The sequence below is a fragment of the Balaenoptera physalus genome (genome assembly GCF_965194825.1).
Source record: "Balaenoptera physalus genome assembly, chromosome: 4".
In the NCBI taxonomy this organism is placed as follows: domain Eukaryota; kingdom Metazoa; phylum Chordata; class Mammalia; order Artiodactyla; family Balaenopteridae; genus Balaenoptera; species Balaenoptera physalus.
Window position 1 is genome coordinate 52371229 of NC_138891.1, and position 25401 is coordinate 52396629.

General features: G+C 39.3%; 2 long non-coding RNA genes across 2 annotated transcripts in view; one reads left to right on the forward strand and one right to left on the reverse strand.

Annotated features, from left to right (window-relative positions):
* Window positions 1–25401, forward strand: part of LOC309659383 — a 51223-nt gene that overhangs the window by 13150 nt on the left and 12672 nt on the right. The gene's annotated exons all lie outside the window — the stretch shown is intronic.
* Window positions 9510–25401, reverse strand: part of LOC309659389 — a 538108-nt gene continuing 522216 nt past the window's right edge. Inside the window, exon 2 of the long non-coding RNA XR_014262771.1 lies at window positions 9510–16548. This is a non-coding gene — a long non-coding RNA (uncharacterized lncRNA). The remainder of the gene's footprint in view (window positions 16549–25401) is intronic.

Below are 25401 nucleotides of genomic sequence, written 5' to 3' on the forward strand. Positions count from 1 at the left end.
AATTAATACCTGTTATGGAGTGAATTGTGTTCCTACCAAAATTGTATGTTGAAACCTAATCTCCAGTACCTTAGAAAGTGACTATTTTGGAGATGGGAGCTTTAAGGAGGTAATTAAAGTTAAATGAAGCTTATAAGAATGGAGCCCTAATCCAATATGCCTGGTGTCCTTAAAAGAAAAGGAAGAAACCCCAGGGATGGGCACACACAGAGAAAAGGCCATGTGAAGACACAATGAGAAGGCAGCCATCTGCAAGCCAAGGAGAGAGGCCTCAGGAGACACCAAGCCTGCTAATATCTTGGATGTCTAGCCTCCAGAACTATGAGAATACAAATTTACATATAAATATAAAATTCTGTTGTTTAAGCCACCCAGTCTGGGATGTTTTGTTATGGCAGCCTTAAGAAATGAATACAATATATATTGAATCTCCTTTTTAAAAAATTACTCATTATTCTTCTAAATGTTTTATTGTCTTAATTCTGTAAAAATATTCTGTCTGAGGTGTCCTTTCTCTACTAAACAAAGCACAAGCACCTTGACCTGACTGTTTTTGGCTCTGGCTAACTGCTTTTCCCGAGGTTGAATCTTGGGCCAAACCCTTCTGTCTGACAGTCGTACCTCCTCATTCCTTCTGGGATTCCTCTCAGGAGTTCAAGAGATGCTGTAAAAGTAGGGTCACCCAGACCTGAGATGCAGGAGGACTGCAGTTTTTCAAGCCAACACATAAAATGTTATTAAGTAAACAAATGTCAAGAGTATTTTTGCCAGAATATCATGTGGTCAAGGAGAAAAACTGATGTTGATTTGGAAAATATTAGCAAGGCAGATGCAAATTTTCTTAGAATTAAAATAATGACTCTCTCTCTCTCTTTTTTTTTTTTTTAACGCAGAGATCTCTGGATTGTCAATAGGGATATTTGCCCGAAGTCATCTTGCTTAACTGTTTACCCAGTTCAGATTCCTTAGATAATACTCTCCACTTGGTGATGAGTAAGCATGGTTCAATTTCACCAAATCAGCATTTTGTAAAATGCAACTCATGGATCTTCTCTGGGTCATAAATAAAAAGAAAAAGGTTTCTGTGGTCAAGAATAGTAAACAGTCCTCTCTCTTGCCCCTGCAACCCAAGGCACTTATTTTTATTTATTTACTTGTTATGACTGATTGAAGATTACTTTGTGCCTGGCACTTTTATGCATTCTATTATTTAATTCTTGCAATGCAGTTATGAGTCACATGCTAATCAATTTTATGTGTAAGAAACTTGGAATCAGAAAAGTTAAGTGATGATCCTAACTAATGATTAGTGGCTGAATTAGGATTTGAACACAAATCTGCCATTTAACACAAAATCTTTTACCAATTTTTTTCTTTCTTGAGTGGCAAATTATCCTGAGAAACTTGTTTTCCAAGAAGCACACCCTGGAAAAATTTTAAAATGGAGAAAATATGATGCAAATATACCAGTTTTAATTGGTGACAAGCATCTTTTTATAGAAGTACAATTAAAGTGCCACCTGAGACATCCAATTCTTTGTAATAAGAAAGTATTTTTAAAGTGATGTTTAATGGTGACTGTTTGGGGTCACCCTAGAAGAAGAGCTTGAGATGGGGATTCTTGGGCAAGGGATTTATTGAGGGTGTGTCCTCGGGGTTGGGGCAGGGAGGTTGCCCTGACCATGCAGGATAGAACAGGAGAGGAAAGCTAGGCAAGGATGAGGCCTCAGCAGGGGCCTAGCTTTGAGCTGATCCCAAGAGGAGCTCTGGAACATGAATTTCACCACATCGTTTATCTCACACTAAGACAAGGGGACTGCCTTTTTGTACTGTGTGTTGGTCAGCCACTGGTTTCACACTGCTCCTATGGAGAGGAGGGGTGGGAGGGCATAGCTTCTTGAGGCAGCTCCTATTGGCTAAAGAAAATGCTCTGAAGACTGAGCAGCCAATAAGGCAGCTGGCGCACCAGCTCCACAGAGGGGCTCTGAATGAGACGTCAATAGCACCCAGTCTGTCCTCCCCACTTATTGGTCAAATCCACTTGATCCTTATATTAAGTTCACTCTGTCTAGGCATAGATTCTTCAGGACCCTCACTGATCACAATTCCTGGGGAAATTTACAAAAAAATTTGGTGGGACGGACTATAGTACCCACTGTTGCGGTTGGTCCCGGGGCAGTAACTGATGCTCAATTACCTTCCTCCCCCACTGATGTTAGATTACCATCCCTGTCTATTAGTACTTAGGCTGGTCTGGTTAAGTGTCCCAGACCAGCATCTCTGGGGTGATCTGAGTCACTGGTGACTATGGCCAAAACAAGATGTGGCTGCTGTCCTTGCCCACATACAGCTAAACCTGGGCATGGAGTGCTCACATATGCCCCAGTGGAACACCTGAGAGCCAAATGTATTCCCATCATGTAGTATAAACTCCGCCTCCGGGCTTCCCTGGTGGCGCAGTGGTTGAGAATCCGCCTGCCAATGCAGGGGACACGGGTTCGAGCCCTGGTCTGGGAAGATCCCACATGCCGCGGAGCAACTGGGCCCGTGAGCCACAACTACTGAGCCTGCGCGTCTGGAGCCTGTGCTCCGCAACAAGAGAGGCCGCGATAGTGAGAGGCCCGGGCACTGCAATGAAGAGTGGCCCCCGCTTGCCGCAACTAGAGAAAGCCCTCGCACAGAAACGAAGACCCAGCACAGCCAAAAATACACAGTCAAAAATAAATAAATAAATAACAAGGCTTCCTGAAAGTTGTGCAAAAAAAAAAAAACTCCGCCTCCTCAGGAGTATCAGTCACTTACTCCTGCCAGCGTGCTAACTCTTTTTGTGCCAGCTGCTCCATTGGTGAAAGAAGCCTAAAATGACCAGGGCACAGCTGTAGCTTTAAATTTAGTGGTACTCTTACTATGTGAATGGTATAATTGACCTCCTTTTGGGAATCAGGACATTCAGACCCACAGAGACTAAAGTTTCAGGAATAGGAAGTATAAATTTCCCAAGTGAGTCTGGAAGTGATGTTAAGTGGGACCTTTCCTACTTCTACCCCTTGTTTCCCAGACTAGTGTATTCTACTTGTTGAGTTCAGCATCACATACTGGCCATTGACTTAGGGTATATATTGCACCTTGAAGTTTAGTGCCTCGTCATTGTGGGGGGTGTCACCTCCAAGTTGGTGGCTCAAGAAGCCATCCTACCACCCTGTTAGTGGTCAGCACCTTCTGGATGGAGCATTATGTGGTAGGGTCACCCAATTCACCCCCTGTGCTATAACGGGGATCTTTGGTCTGAGGTGATATTATATGGGATCCCGTGTTGGTGGATTAGTCCTTGAGTGGTGCTGCTGATTGAAATATCATAAGCAAAAATGATGTGATCAACTTGCCACCAAGTGACTGGTGGTCCCCTTCAAGAAATGGTGCCAGGTCAGGGGCTCAGCATTCATCTCTGTGTTAACAGGATGGATATTCAGCAGTGGTCTGTTTGATGGAAGAGAGTCCGTGCATTTGGGCACATGCATAACTCCCTCTCTGCCATCAAGGCTACTCCCTTCATGAGCCCATTGCACAGCTGGGGTGGCTGAGACACTTGCTGGCTGACATTTACTGGCTCAGTCATCTTGTCCACTTGTTTGTTTAGTGCTTCTTCTGTGGTGGATGCTCTCTGGTGGACATTAACCCATGGCACAAAGATCCTCATCCTCCCACAGATCCATCCACGTGCTTCTTCTCTGGACTTCGTTCTTGACTTTACATTCTTGCTTCTTCCAGGTTCCTAACAACTAGCTAAGCCATTTGATATTCCCAGTCAGTTTGTGTATATTCTTAATCCACATCATTTTTCTCTTCACACAACGTTTGTGACCAGGTGCAAGGGTTCTGGATCCCTGCCCATCAGGAGGATGTTGCCCCTCCACTCTCTTTCTAATACTCTGATGATCCAACCACCACATCCTTGTGTATCTTTTTCATACCTTCTTAAGTCAGACAATATTATTTTACAAAAGCAAAAGCTACGGTCTGTGTTCATCATGATCACGGTTCGCAATGGACGGTTGATATTTTGTCTGCCCACTATCCAAACACCCTTCTTATTTGAGGGGGCTGTCAACAATAGTGAGAGCTCAGGCTTCAACTCTGGCTACAGAAGCCTGGCCCTGGCAGCTAGAGCAGCTGAGCAGATGCCTCTACCAGTTCTTGACTCTCAAGGTAGGCTCAGACAGCTATCAGTCACTGTGGCTATAGCCATGGAGTCTAGATTCCAGCGGCCAGGGGTGGAAGAGTCCTGCAGTGCAGCAATGCTGAGATCAGAGTTGGCCAGCAGTGTGTATCCACAGTGACAACCATAGAGATGATGTCCTACGAGGCAGTTCCTGTGAAAAGGTCTTGGCTGTACGTTCTTCCCTGGGTTTTGCTGGGATCTGGATCTTTGGCCTTCCCTCCAATGCTCTCAGCAACCCAGACTCTTTCAATGATTCCCTTTTCTTACTAAGTTATCCAGAATCAGTTTCTGGTTTTGCAAGAATCAGGACTAACATCCACTCCTTTGTTAGCATCAATGAAGCAACTGGTAAGGTAGATAGTGCTAAGTAACAGACACAGAAAAATATAAACCATGACATTTAGAAAGAGAAATACCAAGCCAAGATAGTGTAAGTAGATGAATCCATGTGACAGGCATTCACATGGCCAGGTAGGGAAGGGCCTCATTAAAGGGAAGAGACTTGACTATGTTCAAGATAGCTGATATCTTGTTACTGAAGTTAAGAAAAAACACTGGCACTATATTTGCCCCCATTATCTTTTGTTTGTAAACTCCAGGAACCAAAGTCCATCTATTGGTTCTCATGTCATTTAAATTCACGTGCCTTTCCTCCTCATACCGTGAAACAGTTTGAAAAGGAGAAATAATCATATCTGTATTGCCACATTTAGCAGCTCAACCAAAATTTTCATGTTTTTTTCTTTTCCAGAATATAATTTTCTTTAAAAAGATATTTTCTTCCAAACCACTCTGAAATCAATATTTCCTTCCTCCCTCCTTCCATCCCTCCATCTCTCCCTCCCTTCCTCCCTTTCTTTCTTCCTTTTGTTCTCCATTTTTTTTCTCTTATAACCTTTATTTTATGAAATTTAATATATATTCTTTTTAAAGGAATTAGAACAGGCAAAAAATGTAAAACAGAAAGCAATAATCAGTAACTGTACTTGCCATAGGTCTTTTGTTTTTGTTTCTTTGGTATATTTCCTTCAAGACTTTTTTCCTGTTCATTTAAGTCTATAGTAACAAAATTATGATAAGGAATTAACAATGTAGGAAAAGATTTATGTATATACAATATATGTATGTATAATATATAATAATATGTATATAGTATATTTTGTTTTACCCACTTAATATTTTTATTTTCCATTTTATAAAGCTATTTGAAGACATCATTTTTATTATATAATATTCTATCATATGATTTAATTTTTATCCATTTCTCTAACAACATTTGGATTGCTTCCAAATACTACAACTAAAATAATATTGTGAATGTTTCATTTATTCATGAATCTTTCCCCCTGTACCAAATTGCCTCACAGCAGAACTACTAGGTTAAGAGATATAAAAATTTTAAGTGAAATTATTAAAGCATATTGTGAAGTTATTTTCAGAAAGGTTATACTAATTCACAGTCTCACCAGCATGGCATAAGAGTACCAATCCAATCTCAATATTGCAGTTTTTAAAAACCTTTACTGACTTGATAATTATCATCTCAGTGATGGTTTAACCAACTTTAAGATATAAATTCTGCTTCTGCTTTGATGATCAGAGCTGTCACTCATCTTTTATTTCAGATTTACAAATGCACAGCTTGTTGGGAGAGAGGTACAGATGATGTTAAAAACATATTTATCAGAAAAATATCTAATGTGAGTTAGCCTATTCTAGGAAAGGAGAAAGACTCTGTTGACTAATTCCTTTGTGTGACCGGGTAACTCCATGTGCATATTGTCTATTTTCTGTATGAGTAGATTATATAGATAAATACTGTATCAGGTTGTAAGGTATCTATTGCAGTAAAGTGACTCTTTCAAACTTATGTAGTTTAATTTGAGTCTAAAGATCATAACAGTTTTTCTTGTCTCCAAAAAGCAATTTCCTGCAAATCAACTGGAAGCTATAAAACTTGCAATTACTAGATAAGGTCCAAGGGCAAAATAAGACGTTTGGGGCTGATAAGTTATGTGAGTGGTGTAGAAAAGGATTTCAGAAATCTCCACAAGTGGCAACTAAAGTACCACTAACCCAGACAACATGCGGAAGAGAAATTGCTTTTGATTTCCTTTCTTTACAAAGATGCTGATTCTAAATTGTCTGGATGTCCACACAGTAAGAATGCTTTTTATAACATTTTTCAAGTCAAGTACAACCATGTCCCTTAAGTCTCTTACTATAATTTCCAAACTGCCATGAAGTTTTAAAGCAAGAACCTTTTAGACACAGGTTTCGTCACCCAAGATTTTGACCAACTATGGCAGGTTCACAGTTCAAAAAAATTTTTTTAGAACTTGGTACTTTAGAGAGAATAACATCTTTCCTTTATACCCAATCAATTGTTACCTATAGAAGAATGAACTTCAGGATTCCCTGATATACACTCATACACATATATGTGTGCACACGTGTCCTCACACCATGTCCCGCTCAGCCTTCCTTCACTGTATCATTACTCTCCATTTAAGACATCCAAGAAACAAGCCAAAAGTATGGTTTCTGCATCTTCCAGTGCAGGTTAACCTGATAACCATAAATTAAGCATTGGACCCTGTGCTTAGAATCATACCCAGCAATACAGTCTACAGAAAGTGACTTGAAGGGAAGGTAGGGCAGTTTTCCAGTTCTTTAACTAGGCTCTCATGAACTAAACAGCTGAGTGACTGGATTTGAGCAAGCTTTATCCTCACACCTACATTAACTAAGGAATTACAAACGCAAAACTATTGTTTCCTAAAATTTAAACTAGAAGACTATGCTGGGAAGGTGACTAATAGTCACATGATTTCACAATATTTGTATGAGGATTAGCTGAACACAATAACATAATAGCTTAAAAAAAAAAAGCAGTGAGAATGCCAAAGAAATTACAAAATCAGCACTATCTAGAGGAAGAGTTGGCAACACCTATCAAAGGTCAAAAAATGTTCATCCATCTTGATCTAGCAATTTCATTACTAGGAATTTATCCTAAGAAAACAGTCATAGTTTTGCAAAAGATTTATCTGCAAAATATCCATTGCATCAATATTTATTAAATAAAAAATTGGAAATAAACTAGGAATCCAGGAAGAGTAAAATATTAGGTTGAGACACCTAAAGTTGATGATATTCAACTATAATGACTTGCAAAAATGGCAATTTTATGTAGTTCAACTTAAATATATATTAAAGATACTATGTTAGATCTGATTTTAGACCAGATACAGCAATAAAGAATCATGTAGTAAAAGAACACTTAATGATGTGAAAAACATCACAACATACTGATTAGAGAAAAAAATCATAACAAAACTGTGAACAGGACATGTCCTTTTAGTGACTGGATTGATATACATCATGAATTAACATGATTAACATGTATTTATCTCTGGCTGTGGAACTATGGATTATTTTACATTCACCTTTGTGACTTTGTTTTCCAAATAGCTGTGGTAATTTTGTATTGCTTTTGCAATCATAAACATACACTAAATACTACAAACATACACATCAGTAAAACAATACGGCAGTATATATTTCCATGCCATTTTAGCTCTGCACTCTGCTTTCCCTCACAGTTTTCCAAACCTCTTGTCATCGGTCCATTTTCACCTGCAACGAGGTAGACCATCATGTATGTAAAACAATTTATTGTCCACCCTTAAATCAAGGTTGACTTTCAGTTTAGACAGTTAATTCAGAGAGGGGAGATGTGCCTTCAGAAAAAAGCATTCCCTGTGCTTCCGAGGTGGCTGAAATATCTTTAACAGAGGAAAAGCTTTCAAAAGGACAGCCTTCTTCCCCGAGATGTAAAATTCTCATTAGGTTGGGGGAAGGGCATGGAGCTGGGGCATAATGGCTGAGTAGTCAAGGCCAATGTGAGAGCAGCACATGGGGCAGGGCAGGGAAGGCTGAAGAAAGAATAGGTTGGTGCTGGGACTTCCCTGGTGGTGCAGTGGTTAAGACTCTGCCTGCCAATGCAGGTGACACGGGTTTGAGCCCTGGTCCAAGAAGATCCCACATGCCATGGAGCAGCTAAGCCCGCCTGCCATAATGAAGAGTAACCCCTGCTTGTGGCAACTAGAGAAAGCCCTTGTTCAGCAACGAACACCCAACACAGCCAAAAATTAATTAGTTAATTAATTAACTTTTTAAAAAAAGTGTTAAAAAAAAAAATAGGTTTGTGCCACTGCAGACCTACTCTATATCACAGAAGAGCAATAGAAAAATAAGAAGATAAAAAGAAGAAGAGTGAAGTAAGTCAGAAAGAGAAAAACAAATATTGTATATTAATGCATATATGTGGAATCTAGAAAAATGGTATAGAGGATCTTATTTGCAAAGCAGAAATAGAGACACAGACGTAGAGAACAAATGTATGGATACCAAGGGGAAAGGGGGGTGGTGGGATGAATTGGGAGACTGGGATTGACATATATACACTATTGATACTATGTATAAAATAGATAACTAATGAGAACCTACTGTATAGCACAGGGAACTCTACTCAGTGCTCTGTGGTGACCTAAATGGGAAGGAAATCCAAAAAAGAGGGGATAAATGTATACGTATAGCTGATTGACTTTGCTGTACAGTAGAAACTAACACAACACTGTAAAACAACTATACTCCAATAAAATTAATTAAAAAAAAAACAAGAGCAATGAGTCTCTAATAGTGCTTCATTTTGGGATATGAGGGGTGAATTAGAGAAAGATCTTGGTATTCCCCTGAGTACTTATGTTCTGATCCAGTTGTTGAGAAATCTATTTGGACTAAATTCCATAATTCACTGGAGACAGTAAAAACATGTCAAAACATTAGGGTAAATGATTACAAATATGAATAAGTCCATACTTGTTTCAATACATGTGACCTCTCAAAGCATAAATTTAGTTACTTCATCATTTGGCAAGTTACTTCATGTGGTAAGACTGAAACAAGATAGTTCTTTGCTAGGGCCCTCCAGATAAACTGCTGGATCCACCCAGGATTTCAGAATTCCTATTTCAATGATAATGAAGGAAGTTTTTTCCTACGGTTTTATAAAACAAGGAATTGAGAAATACACAAGTGATTTACTAAGTAGTTCATGTGGACAGGTATTATAACATAAATGAGTGTCATTTTAACTACTAATTTCTGTACTCAGCAACTAATAATAGCACCAACTTCAGAGCCAGGCTGCCTGGGTTTGCATACCAGCATGGCCATTCGTTGGCTGTGTGACCTAATCAAGTTACCTAACCTCTCTGTGTCTCAGTTTCTCTATAAAATGGTAGTAGTAATAATAAATAACCCCCTTGTTGGATTATTGTGAAAACTAAATTAATTGAAATACATAAAGCACTGTAGTAACTGAACATAGTAAACAAAGGGGAAGTGTTTGCTATCAGTATCTCAGTATTCCTTTGTCTTCTACATCAGTAGTCATTAATTTTTTTTTTCCCCTCATCACAGTGAGAAATACAATATGTTCTTGTCAGTAATGGTAGCTTATTATGGCAGTGATTTAAGCATATTTGGTTGCTTATAGAAATCAGATTCTTTTGGGGACCTCCAATATTTAGAAGGAGTTAAGAGCTAGAACTCTTCTCCTCTCATAACCTGGCTTCCAGGTAACGATGAAGTCAAGGGTCAGTTAGCATTCTGCTACACAAACAAACATTTATCAGCTATGGTCATAGCACCTGCCCTTGTTAGCTTGATGAAGTCCAAACTCTGTTCTATCATGTGCCCAACCTACATCTTTCATAAAAGGCTCACTTCAGGTAAAAGCAATAAATTCTAGCAACAGAATTCAGCCTAACTTCCTAGTGAGAGCCAATTAACAATAATCCTTAGGGAAACCTACTGAACAAGGAGCACATTGGGATCCTAAACCTAAGGGGCCATTACAAAGGATGTGGACTACTGGCTTCATTAATATTTAGACCTTGTTCAGGCTGGCACAGAAATGCAGGTACTAAATCCCCAGAGAGACTGAACATCCTGACCACCACTTGTTCCACCAAAGAAAAATTTATTTCTACAAGTTAATTAGGCAACTTAACCGGGCCTCTTTTTTTGATCTAAAAGGGAGATAGCAGAAGAACTTGTTGTAAGTTTTTGTTTTGTTTTGTTTTTTTGAGTATACATGTATATGTATATTTATTGGAGTATAGTTGCTTTACAACGTTGTGTTAGTTTCTGCCGCACGGCAAAGTGTATCAGCCATACACATACACGCATTCCCTCCCTCTTGGACCTCTCTCCCGCCCCCATCCCACCCAACTGTCGTAGGTTTTTAAACGTTACTGTAAATCCCAGGAGTGTATTCTTAATTCAGATTGAGTGTAGATTTAAATTAACATAATTTTCTATTCCAACCACAATGGGGTAACTTGACATGGACCAGTCTTCCCACCATTAAACAACTGGATGTATGTATGCATGATTGTTTTCAGATGTTGAACAACAGGCAGTTGTAGTGACCCTCGAAAGAAGGGGAACAAACAAGGTGAGCTTGGTGATCACCTGGCTTTCTGCCTGGAGGCACTTTTGAGACTGTGGCACAAGGATGGAGAACCCAAGCACAGCATGGCCATCTTCCTGAGCTGAGTACCAGGGACAAGGGAACTGCATGGAAAAACCTACACAGTGGTCCCTTGGTCTCTGCCTACTACTAATCAGCTCATTCCCTGGATGCAACTTCATGAGGCTAGACAAAGAAGAACTACTGAGGAAAGAAAAACTACCAGGGAACTGTGAGCTAAACAGCTACTAGAGTTTCCAGAGGGCTGGAAAATGTCTCTGTTCCAACTACCCTGAATGAAGGGACATCTGTACCCTCTGGGCATTCAGTGGAGACTCTAGAAATGTGATGCCCTAGGAATAGGGCTAATAGAGCTCTAGAGTAAATGCAACTCAGGATCCTCCATAACAAAGCTTAAAAACAATCTCAAATAATTCAGGCTGATCTGCAGGAATACTAACTGCTCACAAGAACAAAATAACTCTTTAAAGGGAAAAACAAAGTTGACCCCCTCAACAATATTACTGACAATATCTAACATACAATAAAAGATTTACTAGACATGCAAAGATGGAAAATATAAGCTATGAGGAGGAGAAAAATCTAAAATTAAAAATAATAATAGTGAAATTAAATTAATATATAAGGACTTTCAAATAGTTATTATAAATATGTTTGAGAATTAAAAACTCATAAGAAAAATAGTAAGCACTAAATAGTATACCAAATGCATTGGCATTATCTATTGAAGAATGTAAAGCAAGTACACTTAGAAATAACATTTGCATAGTCTAGGTAACTGTATAAATTCCATTTAATATCATAGTTATCCAACATTCTCTTTTCACCTCATTACCTAACAAACTTATGATGCTGTAAAGTTTCCTAAAAGGCAGAGTGATCACATTTCTGGGTTTGGTAGGATATTCCTTGAGTTATGTATCATGGAAAATGTCCAGAAAGAGACCACTGATCAATCTTATTTGGGAAATTTGGTTCCTTTCATCTTGGAAAGAACATTATCTAGGGAAATGTGGGTTAGGCTATGTCAGAGACACTGAGTAGAGTGTAGCACCAACTCAGGATGCGTATGGGGTCATAGCTGCAATTCGACACTCATTGATTATATCCTTGCTATGTATATAGCATGGGGCCAGGCCCTGATGGCCATAGGGACATATATAGGCATTGAGATATAAACCTAAATATCTCTAATTAAAATTTAAGTGAAAGAAGTGGTTTAGTACAGAGGCAATGTTGCAGAAATGCAACAATTAATTTCAGCTGTAATGATGGGGTGAGATTAGAAGGAAGGCATATGAAGGAAAGACAGATGTGTTCAGAATTTTTCCCACCTGGCTGCTATAGAGTCTTAGGGCTTTTGCTCTGTGGTCCCCTCTGCTCTTTCTCTACTCCTGATTCTGGTTCTAGGATTCTTCCATTCTGAGAACTCCTAGGTTTGCTTCTGCAGGGATATCTATGCCACTGTCCCCAGAAAGACATGAAAAGGTCCTTCTATGGGCCCCCTGGACACCAGTAAGTCTCTGACTAGTTCCCACTCCATGCCCCCCACCCCCCCACCAGCAGCAACTTCCCCTTCATCTATGTCAGAAGGTTTTCCTCCATGGAGCTCAAAGCTCTGGGAAGGATGCACCTGGAGCATAGTGAGAAGAAGGGAGGAAGGAAACTCTGGCTAAACAGTTAGACCAGAATTGACTTTGTCTGTCAATAAAGAGAAAAGCTATCAAAACCAGAGCTTCCTCATATCCCAGCCCTTAGTTTAGGACTTCTGTCTTGCTTCTATAAGGGGCTTAAATTCTAATCAGGATGGAGAAAGGTCTTGGGCAGAGTTAAGTTGTAGAGTGTCTACTACCATTTTAAGGGCAGAATTAATGCTGGAATATCCAAAGACAGGTTGAGGCAGTCAAATGAGTTTTAAATCTGAGCTTGCAGATGTGAGCTTTGTGCCTTCCAGGGGCCTCCTAATGAGGGTTGGGGTAGGAAGATGGGCCAAAATGGAGTCTGATCTAAGCAGTCGATGCAAGGGATCTAGAATGGGGTAGTGAGCTGTGAAGGAACATAGTCCTTTAATGAATTCTGGGAGCTCAAAAGTCAAGCTCAAAAGTCAAGGTTAAATGAGTGGATTAAAAGAGGAGTAGGGTGTGTACGCAGCCCATTGGGAACCATCAAGAACAACAGAGGAGCATATTTAGAGACTGGGGAAGGAAAGAAGCTGCAGATTGGAGGCTCCATACAGGAGGAGGAGTTGGAGGCTGAGGGTGCAGAGCTAAGAGTAAGGCTTGGCTGGGCATTTATGTGGGAAGTGTCCAGCAGCCATGTGCTGGGATAAACATGTCTAGAGAGAGAGTTCTGAACCAAGAAAGATCCTCCTGAGACCTTGTCATTAAAGAACCCTAATCCGAAGAGATATAGGCAGCTGAGAGAAAACTTGGCTTCGTCTAGAATAGGGAGGAAAAGAGGAAAATGGACGCTGCTTTTGCAGGCAAGGTCAGTGAAGACAGTAAAGCAGTGCTCCATGCTTTAAATCTATGACAAGTTTGTGAATTACATGAAAACCTGTGGTTGTAACTCATCTCATTTGTATACAGTTGTACATAGTTTTTACAACTAAGATTTTCTCTATAGTATAAAATTGTTTTATTTTTGAACTAACTATTCCGTCCATCTTTTATTAATTGTCATTGATAGACTTGTTACTAGAATATACTACATGCTGCTTCCTAAGTTATTCTCTTCATTTCTTCAAATTGTTTTATCTAAGGAGATATTTACATACGTACTATTTAGCCACCACATTTCCTCATCCTTGTTCTATCTCATCTGCTCATCTCTACTTATTCAGTCCATATATTGAGTTCCAACACAAGCCTTAACTTTTCTATGGAAACTTCCTTCACTTCAGATGACATTGGTCGTGGGTTTAGTACAGCACTTTTCAATCTCTTTGTTACAACCGCTACTGGAGTCTGAAATCAAGTTGGAGAGTTAGGATCAACATTTTAAAAAGTGAGATTCGACCATTAAAATCCAAAAGGAGGGATTTCAGAGAGCTTCCAGGTTGGTGAAGCAGAACGCCTCCACATGCCACCATGCTGGGCTCCAAAGTGCAAAAGGACTGAAGTTTCTCAACCTCACGCTATGAATCTCGTCATCTGGCTGTTGGTTCCTGTGCTTTAATATCCTCGGTAATAAACCACCCATCTGCAGTGTGGCTGACAGGGTCTTGGTGCTCTGGCCGGATGTCAGGCCTGAGCCTCTGAGGTGGGAGAGCTGAGTTCAGGACATTGGTCCAACAGAGACCTCCTGGCACCTTGTAATATCAATCAGCGAGAGCTCTCCCGGAGATCTCTGTCTCAGTGCTAAGACCCAGCTCCACTCAATGACAAGCAAGCTACAGTGCTGGATACCCCATGCCAAACAACTAGCAAGACAGGAACACAATCCCACCCATTAGCAGAGAGGCTGCCTAAAATCATAATAAGGTCACAGACACCCCAAAACACACCACTGGATGCAGAACTGCCCCAGAAAGACAATTTCCAGCCTGATCCATCAGAACACAGGCACCAGTCTCCTCCACCAGGAAGCTTACACAACCCACTGAACCAGATTTACCCACTGGGGGCCGACACCAAAAACAATGGAAACTACGAACCTGCAGCCTGTGAAAAGGAGACCCCAAACACAGTAACTTAAGCAAAATGAGAAGAAAGAGAAATACACAGCAGATGAAGGAGCAAGGTAAAAACCCACCAGACCAAACAAATGAAGAGGAAGTAGGCAGTCTACTGAAAACGAATTCAGAGTAATGATAGTAAAGATGATCCAAAATCTTGGAAATAGAATGGAGAAAATACAAGAAACGTTTAACAAAGACCTAGAAGAATTAAAGAGTAAACAAACGAGGATGAACAACACAATAAATGAAATTAAAAATTCTCTAGAAGGAATCAATAGCAGAATAACTGAGGCAGAAGAATGGATAAATGACATGGAAGATAAAATAGTGGAAATAACTACCACAGAGCAGAATAAAGAAAAAAGAATGAAAAGAATTGAGGACAGTCTCAGAGATCTCTGGGACAACATTAAACACACCAACATTCGAATTATAGGGGTCCCAGAAGAAGAAGAGAAAAAGAAAGGGACTGAGAAAATATTTGAAGAGATTATAGTTGAAAACTTCCCTAATATAGGAAAGGAAACAGTCAATCAACTCCAGGAAGTGCAGAGAGTCCCATATAGGATAAATCCAAGGATGCATATTAATCAAACTATCAAAAATTGAATACAAAGAACAAATATTAAAAGCAGGAAGGGAAAAGCAACAAATAACATACAAGGGAATCCCCATAAGGTTAATAGCTGATCTCTCAGCAGAAACTCTGCAAGCCAGGAGTGGCAGGACATATTTAAAGTGATGAAAGGGAAAAACCTACAACCAAGATTACTCTACCCAGCAAGGATCTCATTCACATTCAGTGGAGAAATTAAAACCTTTACAGACAAGCAAAAGCTAAGAGAATTCAGCACCACCAAACCAGCTTTACAACAAATGCTAAAGGAACTACTCTAGGCAGGAAACACAAGAGAAGGAAAAGACCTACAATAACAAACCCAAAACATTTAAGAAAATGGTAACAGGAACATACATATCTGTAATTACCTTAAATGTAAAAGGATTAAATGCTCCAACCAAAAGACATAGACTGGCTGAATTGATACAAAAACAAGACCCGTACATATGCTGTCTACAAGAGACCCACTTCAGACCTAGGGACGCATACAGATTGAAAGTGAGGGGATGAAAAAAGATATTCCATGCACATGGAAATCAAAAGAAAGCTGGAGTAGCAATTCTCATATCAGACAAAATAGACTTTAAAATAAAGACTATTACAAGAGACAAAGAAGTACACTGCATAATGATCAAGGGATCAATCCAAGAAAAAGATAAAACAATTGTAAATATTTATGCACCCGACATAGGAGCACCTCAATACATAAGGCAAATGCTAACAGCCATAAAAGGGGAAATCAACAGTAACACAATCATAGTAAGGGATTTAACACCCCACTTTCACCAGTGGACAGATCATCCAAAATGGAAATAAATAAGGAAATACAAGCTTTAAATGATACATTACACAAGATGGACTTAATTGATATTTATAGGACATTCCATCCAAAAACAACACAAAACACTTTCTTCTCAAGTGCTCATGGAACATTCTCCAGGATAGATCATATCTTGGGTCACAAATCAAGCCTTGGTAAATTTAAGAAAATTAAAATTGTATCAAGTATCTTTTCCAACCACAACGCTATGAGACTAGATATCAATTACAGGAAAAAATCTGTAAAAAATACAAACACATGGAGGCTAAAAAATACGCTTCTAAATAACCAAGAAACCACTGAAGAAATCAAGGAGGAAATCAAAAAATACCTAGAAACAAATGACAATGAAAACACGATGACCCAAAACCTATGGGATGCAGCAAAAGCAGTGCTAAGAGGGAAGTTTATAGCAATACAATCTTACCTCAAGAAACAAGAAAAATCTCAAATAAAGAAACTAACCTTACACCTAAAGCAATTAGAGAAACAAAAACAAAAAAACCCCAAAGCTAGCAGGAGGAGAGAAATCATAAAGATCAGATCAGAAATAAATGAAAAAGAACTGAAGGTAATGACAGCAAGGATCAATAAAACTAAAAGTTGGTTCTTTGAGAAGATAAACAAAATTGATAAACCATTAGCCAGACTTATCAAGAAAAAAAAGGGAAAAGACTCAAATCAACAGAATTAGAAATGAAAAAGGAAAAGTAACCACTGACACTGCAGAAATACAAAGGATCATGAGAGATTACTACAAGCAACTATATGCCAATAAAATGGACAACTTGGAAGAAATGGACAAATTCTTAGAAAAGCACAACCTTCTGAGACTAAACCAGGAAGAAATAGAAAATATAAACAGACCAATCACAAGCACTGAAATTGAGACTGTGATTAAAAATCTTCCAACAGGGCTTCCCTGGTGGTGCAGTGGTTGGGAGTCTGCCTGCCAATGCAGGGGACACGGGTTTGAGCCCTGGTCTGGGAGGATCCCACATGCCGCGGAGCGGGTGGGCCCGTGGGCCACAACTGCTGAGCCTGCGCGTCTGGAGCCTGTGCTCCGCAACGGGGGAGGCCGCGATGGTGAGAGGCCCACGCACTGCGATGAGGAGCAGCCCCCGCTCGCCGCAACTGGAGGGAGCCCTCGCACAGAAACGAAGACCCAACACAGCTAAAAATAAATAAATAAATAACTAAATTTATAAAAACAAAACAAAACAAAACATATATGCAGAAATAATTAAAAAAAAAAATCTTCCAACAAACAAAAGCCCAGGACCAGATGCCTTCACAGGTAAATTCTATCAAACATTTAGAGAAGAGCTAACACCTATCCGTCTCAAACTCTTCCAAAATGTAGCAGAGGGAGGAACACTCCCAAACTCATTCTACAAGGCCACCATCACCCTGATACTAAAACCAGAAAAAGATGTCACCAAAGAAAGAAAACTACAGGCCAATATCACTGATGAACATAGATGCAAAAATCCTCAACAAAATACTAGCAAACAGAATCCAACAGCACATTAAAAGGATCATACACCATGATCAAGTGGGGTTTATCCCAGGAATGCAAGGATTCTTCAATATGCACAAATCGTTCAATATGATACACCCTATTAACAAACTGAAGGAGAAAAACCATATGATCATCTCAATAGATGCAGAAAAAGCTTTTGACAAAATTCAATGCCCATTTATGATAAAAACCCTCCAGAAAGTAGGCATAGAGGGAACTTAACCTTAACATAATAAAAGCCATATATGACAAACCCACAGCCAACATTGTTCTCAATGGTGAAAAACTGAAACCATTTCCACTAAGATCAGGAACAAGACAAGGTTGCCAACTCTCACTGCTATTATTCAACATAGTTTCGGAAGTTTTAGCTACAGCAATCAGAGAAGAAAAAGAAATAAAAGGAATCCAAATCAGAAAAGATGAAGTAAAGCTGTCACTGTTTGCAGATGACATGACACTATACATAGAGAACCCTAAAGATGCTACCAGAAAACTACTAGAGCTAATCAATGAATCTGGTAAAGTAGTAGGATACAAAATTAATGCACAGAAATCTCTTGCATTCCTATACACTAATGATGAAAATTCTGAAAGAGAAATTAAGGAAACACTCCCATTTACCATTGCAACAAAAAGAATAAAATACCTAGGAATAAACCTACCTAAGGAGACAAAAGACATGTATGCAGGAAACTATAAGACACTGAGGAAAGAAATTAAAGATAATACCAACAGATGGAGAGATATACCATGCTCTTGGATTGGAAGAATCAACATTGTGAAAATGACTCTACTACCCAAAGCAATCTACAGATTCAATGCAATCCCTATCAAACTACCAATGGCATTTTTCACAGAACTAGAACAAAAAATTTCACAATTTGTATGGAAACACAAAAGACCCCAAATAGCCAAAGTAATCTTGAGAAAGAAAAACGGAGCTGGAGGAATCAGGCTCCCTGACTTCAGACTATACTACAAAGCTATAGTAATCAAGACATTATGGTACTGGCACAAAAACATAAATATAGATCAATGGAACAGGATAGAAAGCCCAGAGATAAACCCACGCACATATGGTCCACTTATTTTTGATAAAGGAAGCAAGAATATACAGTGGAGAAAAGACAGCCTCTTCAATAAGTGGTGCTGGGAAAACTGGACAGCTACATGTAAAAGAAGGAAATTAGAACACTCCTTAACACCATATACAAAAATAAACTCCAAATGGATTGAAGACCTAAATGTAAGGCCAAACACTATAAAACTCTTAGAGAAAAACATAGGCAGAATACTCTATGACATAAATCACAGCAAGATCCTTTTTCACCCACCTCCTAGAGAAAGGGAAATAAAAACAAAAATAAACAAATGGGACATAATGAAACTTGAAAGCTTTTGCACAGCAAAGGAAACCATAAACAAGACGAAAAGTCAACGCTCAGAATGGGAGAAAATACTTGCAAACGAAGCAACTGACAAAGGATTAATCTCCAAAATATACAAGCAGCTCATGCAGCTCAGTATCAAAAAAACAAACAACCCAACCCCAAAATGCGCAGAAGACCTAAATAGACATTTCTCCAAAGAAGATATACAGATTGCCAACAAACACATGAAAGGATGCTCAACATCACTAATCATTACAGAAATGCAAATCAAATGCAAATGCAATGAGGTATCACCTCACACCAGTCAGAATGGCCATCATCAAGAAGTCTACAAACAATAAATGCTGGAGAGGGTATGGAGAAAAGGGAACACTCTTGCACTATTGGTGGGAATATAAATTGATACAGCCACTATGGAGAACTGTATGGAGGTTCCTTTAAAAACTAAAAATAGAACTACCATATTACCCAGCAATCCCACTATTGGGCATATACCTGGAGAAAAGCATAATTCAAAAGGGTCATGTACCACAACGTTCATTGCAGCACTATTTACAATAGCTGGGACATGGAAGCAACCTCAGTGTCCATTGACAGATGAATGGATAAAGAAGATGTGGCACATATATACAATGGAATATTACTCAGCCATAAAAAGAAACGAAATTGAGTTATTTGTAGTGAGGTGGATGTACCTAGAGTCTGTCATACAGAGTGAAATAAGTCAGAAAGAGAAAAACAAATACTGTATGCTAACACATGTATATGGAATCTAAAAAAAAAAAAAAAGGTTCTGAAGAACGTAGGGGGAGGACGGGAATAAAGACGCAGACATAGAGAATGGATTTGAGGACATGGGGAGGGGGAAGGGTAAGCTGGGACGAAGTGAGAGAGTGGCATGGACATATATATACTACCAAATGTAAAATAGGTAGCTAGTGGGAAGCAGCCACATAGCACAGGGAGATCAGCTCGGTGCTTTGCGACCACCTAGAGGGGCGGGATAGGGAAGGTGGGAGAGAGATGCAAGAGGGAGGGGATATGGGGATATATGTATATGTACAGCTGATTCACTTTGTGATACAGCAGAAACTAACACACCATTGTAAAGCAATTATACTCTAAGTTAAAAAAAAAAGAAAAAGAAAAGACAAAAAAGTAAAAAGTGAGATTCAATAGAACAAAATAGAAAATATCGACATGCATCACATGTAGTAAGGCTAAGCATCTTACATCATATATTTACACACATATGGATATTCAGGGACCTAATGTAAAATGTATTTGTGACTGCAGGTTGTGGTCAAAAATATTTTGAATGTCACTGATCCTGTGGAAAGAGTGTTGGGAGATGTGAGGAACTTGGAGATCTGGGCTATAATCACAGTTCTGTCACTATCATTCCCCTGTGACCTGGACAAGTAAGTCTCCTACCTTCTCTGGGTTTTACTGATCTTCTCTGTCAAGTGAGAGTGTGAAATTTGCTTCTGAAGTCTTTTTCAGCTTTAAGCTTTTAGGAGTCTTTCATTCCAGGAGCTGCAGGGAACATTGTAGGGGAGGAAAACAGCTGAAGAAGTGAGAAGAGGCTGAATTTCAAGGACAGGAGGAGAGTTATACTAACCCTAGGCTTTTGAGGGCCTACCATGGGCTGGGGAGTGGGCATAGTCCCTAACACGGGGTGTTTCTATCCTTACGTAACAGAGGACTTTTCCTGAATTTCGTAATGGTTTGGATTGTGCAACTTTGGATTTAGGAGTAAAGACAGACTGAATTCTTCAGCAAAAGAGAAGGGAGGAGGGACAATGGTGAGGAGGGATTCGGGAGAAACAGAAAGTGTGGATGGTAAGCCTGGGCCAGTGAGCAGTGTGTGTAGGTAGCCCGTTTTTAGTGGCTAAAACAGCCAAAGAAGAAACAGTAGAGAAAAAAATACCAAATAGAGATTTTTTTTTAAAAATTGAGATAAGGAGAGAGGGAGTTGTGCAATGCGAAACTGTCTTCTTCATTTACCCTTTGACATTTTCAGAAAGTCTACATACTTTTGTGTAAGTGAATTCTCTTTAGCAATTTCAAAGGGTTGAGAGGCATTAAACTGTGAGACCAGCTCAGCCCAGCATGAAATAGAGATAACACATAACAGACGCAAGGGCCAGGGGAAAACAAGATAGCCGATGACTGCATGTGTCTGGAACAACCCTGACAGGGAGGTGTTTTCTCCAGCACCTCAGGACATACTCAAGGAACTTAGCTGCTCCCTTACTGACATTTCATACAATGCAGCATTCAAATATGTTTACAGTTCTCCTTGAAATAGGAAGCTTTGTGGGGAATCATGGTCTAGAATAGAATAGAAAGTTTCTAGACTAGAAAGTTTTATCTTCCATTAAATTCACCTTTTTAGAAAAACATCTCTATGCTAGTGTTTAGAACATAACAAACTGTACATGTTTCTGATTTTTTTTTTCCTAGGTAGCTCTAAAAAATTGTTCTTACCATGGCAACCTCAGTGCTGGCTGTGGAAAACGCCATTTCTTATTGTGTTTTGTATGCCGAGGCTCAAGGAACATTTCTGTAGGGATCAATTTTTTTTAAGGAATCATCTTTTTAACATATGTTATTTAATTACTCTCCTTCAGCGTACCAACATCCTTAAGTGACAAATGATAATTGTGTTTTCCCAGTGGAGTGAATTAATTCTTAAACCAGGGCTTCCAAAAGGTTGTGAGCATGTGAATTGGTCTTGCCTGGTCCTGGGTGACACTTCTTACTGTTTACGAAAGCAGGGAGGTTGCTGTTGACCTGCAGAACTCTCCCCATCCAAGTTCTGAGAACATGAAAGCAGTCTGCTAGGAAGGAGATGGGGTGTGGCAAAATGAATGTTTTTACAAATTGGGGTGGTACTCCTTGCCCTATTGTCTTTTTTCTACTTCTGCTTATTGTTTTAGAGATCGTTTTTAATCTACCATCTCAGGATCTGTGAGTTTTCTTGTTCACACTCCCCTCTCAGACGATTGTAGGGTTGGAGGGTGGGATCTAGGGTTTTGACTCGGGTGGGGATTTTTGGCCCTCATGGGTTTTTGAAAATGGGCGTGTCCATGGGCTTGAGGATATGGATCTAATGGAGGCTGGGAAAATATGCACCTACACTGTTGTAACCTCCAATGAAAGGTGAAGGTGATTACCAAACAGATTCTCTAAGTTGTTGTCAGCTCTGGAGCTTCCAGAGACAGAGAACCAGGTAATAGACACAAAGCAGCAGGCAAGAGAACCCAGGATGAGCATGTGGGTGTGACACGAACTATGACAGGAGGCTGCCCTGGAAGATTTCTGTGATCGTTTCTTTGGAAGGTGGGAGGTGAGCCGTTAAGGATGCTGTTATTTATGGGTTGAATTGTGTCCCCCGCAAATTCCTACGAGGGAGTCCTAATACCCAGCACCTCAGAATGTGACCTTATTTGGAGATAGGGTCTCTACAGAGGTAATTAAGTTAATATAAGGTCACTAGAGTGGGCCCTAATCCAATACGACTAGTGCTCAGGGCATTTGGTCACAGACATGCACACGGAAGAGTGCCATATGAAGAGAAGAAGGCAGAGACCAGAGATCGGGATGATGCTTCTGTACACCCAGGAATGCCAAAGATGGCCAGCAAAACACCAGAAGCTAGGGGAGAGGCAGACACAGACTCTTTCTCACAGCTCTCAGAAGGAGCCAACCCCGCTGACACCTCAGACATCCAGCCTCCAGCACTGTGAGACAAAAAATTTCTGTTGTTTTTGCTACCTACTTTGTGATACTCTGTTGTAGCGGCCCTGGCAAACTAGTACAGATGCTGAGTGCCTAATTATAACCTCCTGGCTTTTAGAGATGAGGAACAATGGGAAGTTAAAAAACTGTGATTATCCTCTCACAGTCAAATCTGTCAGATCAAAATCAATGATAATTCTGGAATGGTTGACCATAAAAACATATGGGACCTTCCTATACCATCTAATCTGAACTGTCATTTTCAGATGTGGAACCCAGAGCCCGGAGAGCAGGAGGGTCCTGCTAAGGTCAACTGGTGAGACAGTGGTCAACAGTGGACTCCTGTATTAGTCCACCAGGGCTACCTTAACAAAGCACCATGGACCGGGTGACTTAAACAATAGAAATTTATTTTCTCACAGTTCTGGAGACTAGAACTCAAAGATCAAGATGTTGGCAGGTTTGATTTTTTTCTGAGGCTTCTCTCCTGGGTTTGCAGATGGCCGCCTTTTTGCTATGTCCTCACATGGTCTTTCCTCGGTGCATACACATCTCTGGTGTCTCTGTGCATCTAAATTTTCTCTTCTCATAGGGACACCAGTCAGATTGAATTAGGGCACAGTCTGATGGCCTCATTTTAACTTAATCTTTAAAAGCCCTATCTCCATATACAGTTACATTCTGAGGCACTAGGTGTTAGGACTTCAACATATGAATTTGGGGGGTACACAATCCAGCTCATAATATCCTGTCTTCTTCAATTCATGTTCTTTTACAGGCAAAATACATTCACCCCCCGCCCAGTCCCAATAGCCCCAAAGCCTTGACTCTAAGCATCAACTCTAAGTCCCAAATCTCATCTAAATATCTAAATCAAGTATGGGTGAGACAGGTACGATTCATCCTGAAGCAAAATTCCTCTCCAGCTGTGAACCTGTGGAATCAGATAAGTTGTCTGCTTGTTTTGTGACTAATATGGGATTTATTCTTGAGAATGTTTTGTGAATGCTTGAGAAGAATGCATATGCTGCTGCTGTTGGGTGGGATGTTCTATATCTGTCTGTTAAGTCTATTTGCTCTGTAGTGTTCTTCAAGTCCACTGTTTCTTTGTTGATTTTCTGTCTAGCTGTTCTAGCCATTATTAAAAGTGAGGTATTGAATCTCCTAATATTATTGTATTGCTGTCTATTTCTTCTCTAGTTCTGTCAATGTTTGCTTCATAAATATAGGTGCTCTGATGTTGAATGGATATATATTTATCATTGTCGTGTCTTCCTGTTGAATTGATCTTTTATCATTATATAACATCCTTCTTTGTCTCTTGTGACAGTTTTTGACTTAGTGTCTATTTTGTCTGATAAAAGTATAGCTACTCATGCTGTTTTCTGGTTACAATTTTCATGGACTATCTTTTTGCAACTCTTCACTTTCAGTCTATGTGTGTCTTTCAATCCAAAGTGAGTTCCTTGTTGATAGTACATAGTTGGACCTTGTTTTTTAAATGCATTCAGCCACTCTGTGTCTTTTGATTAGGGAGTTTAATTCACTTACATTTAATGTAATTATTGTTAGGGAAGGATTTAATATCGCCATTTTGCTGTTTTCTGTTTGTATTGTACTTTGTTCATCTCTTTTTTTCTCTTGCTGTCTTCATGTTTCATTTATTTTTTATATTAATATGCTTTGATTTCTTTCTCTTTTTCTCTTGTGTAACTTCTATAGGTATTTTCTTTGTAGTTACCATAGGGCTTACATAAATTTTCCTATAGTTATAAGTCTATTTTAAGCTGATGAGAACTTATTTTCAATCACATATAAAAACTCTACACTTTTACTTCTCCCTCTACCACATGCACTTTGTTATTGATGTCACAATTTATATCTATTTGTACTGGGTACCCATTAACATCTTTAAAGTTATAATTATTTTTAATACTTTTGTCTTTTAACTTTTATGCTGAATTAGAAGTGACTTACCCACCATCATTACAATATTCTGTATTTATCCGTATATTTATCTTTATCAAAAATTTTATACTTTCTTATGCTATCATGTTGCTGTTTAACATCTTTTTATTTCAACTTGAAGAACTCCCTTTAGTATTTCTTGTAAGGTGGGTCTAATGGTGATGAACTTCCTCAGCTTTTGTTTATCTGGGAAAGTCTATCTCTTCTGCATTTTTAAAAAAAGCATGAAAAACATTTTGCTGATTATAGTATTCTTGGTTGGCAGTTTCTTTTTTTCAACACTCTGAATATAGTGTGTCACTCCCTTCTGGCCTGCAAAGTTTCTGCTAAAAAACTTGATTCCCTTGTACATACGAGCTGTCTTTCTCTTGCTGCTTTTAAGATTCTCTCCTTGTCTTTAACTTTTTGACAATTTAATTATAATATGTCTCAGTGTAGATTTCTTTGGATTCAGCTTAGTCATCTTATTTGGAACACTCTAGGCTTCCTGGATCTGGAATGGGTTTGTCTGAGTGCTTTCACAATTGACTAAAAACATCTACACAACCTGAATACCCATAATCATCCAGGTCAAACGGAAAACATATTTTTGAGAGGGGGGAAATGAAACAAAACTTTACCCATTTTACAATTCGGTAAAGAAGAAAAAAACCATCACAATATTATCTGCATTTACATATAAGAAGAAGACCAAAGAGGTTTTCTCTCAAAAGTTGTTTTAAGATTGTCAGCATCCAGCCTTTACTTTTTAAATTAATGTTAGATTGTTTTCACAAAAAAGGTATGAGTCGGGAAACAGAAAGGAGAGAGAGAAAGAGAGAGAGAGAGAGAAGTGGCGGGTGGGTAAGGGGGAGAATATGATCTGGGGGATAGG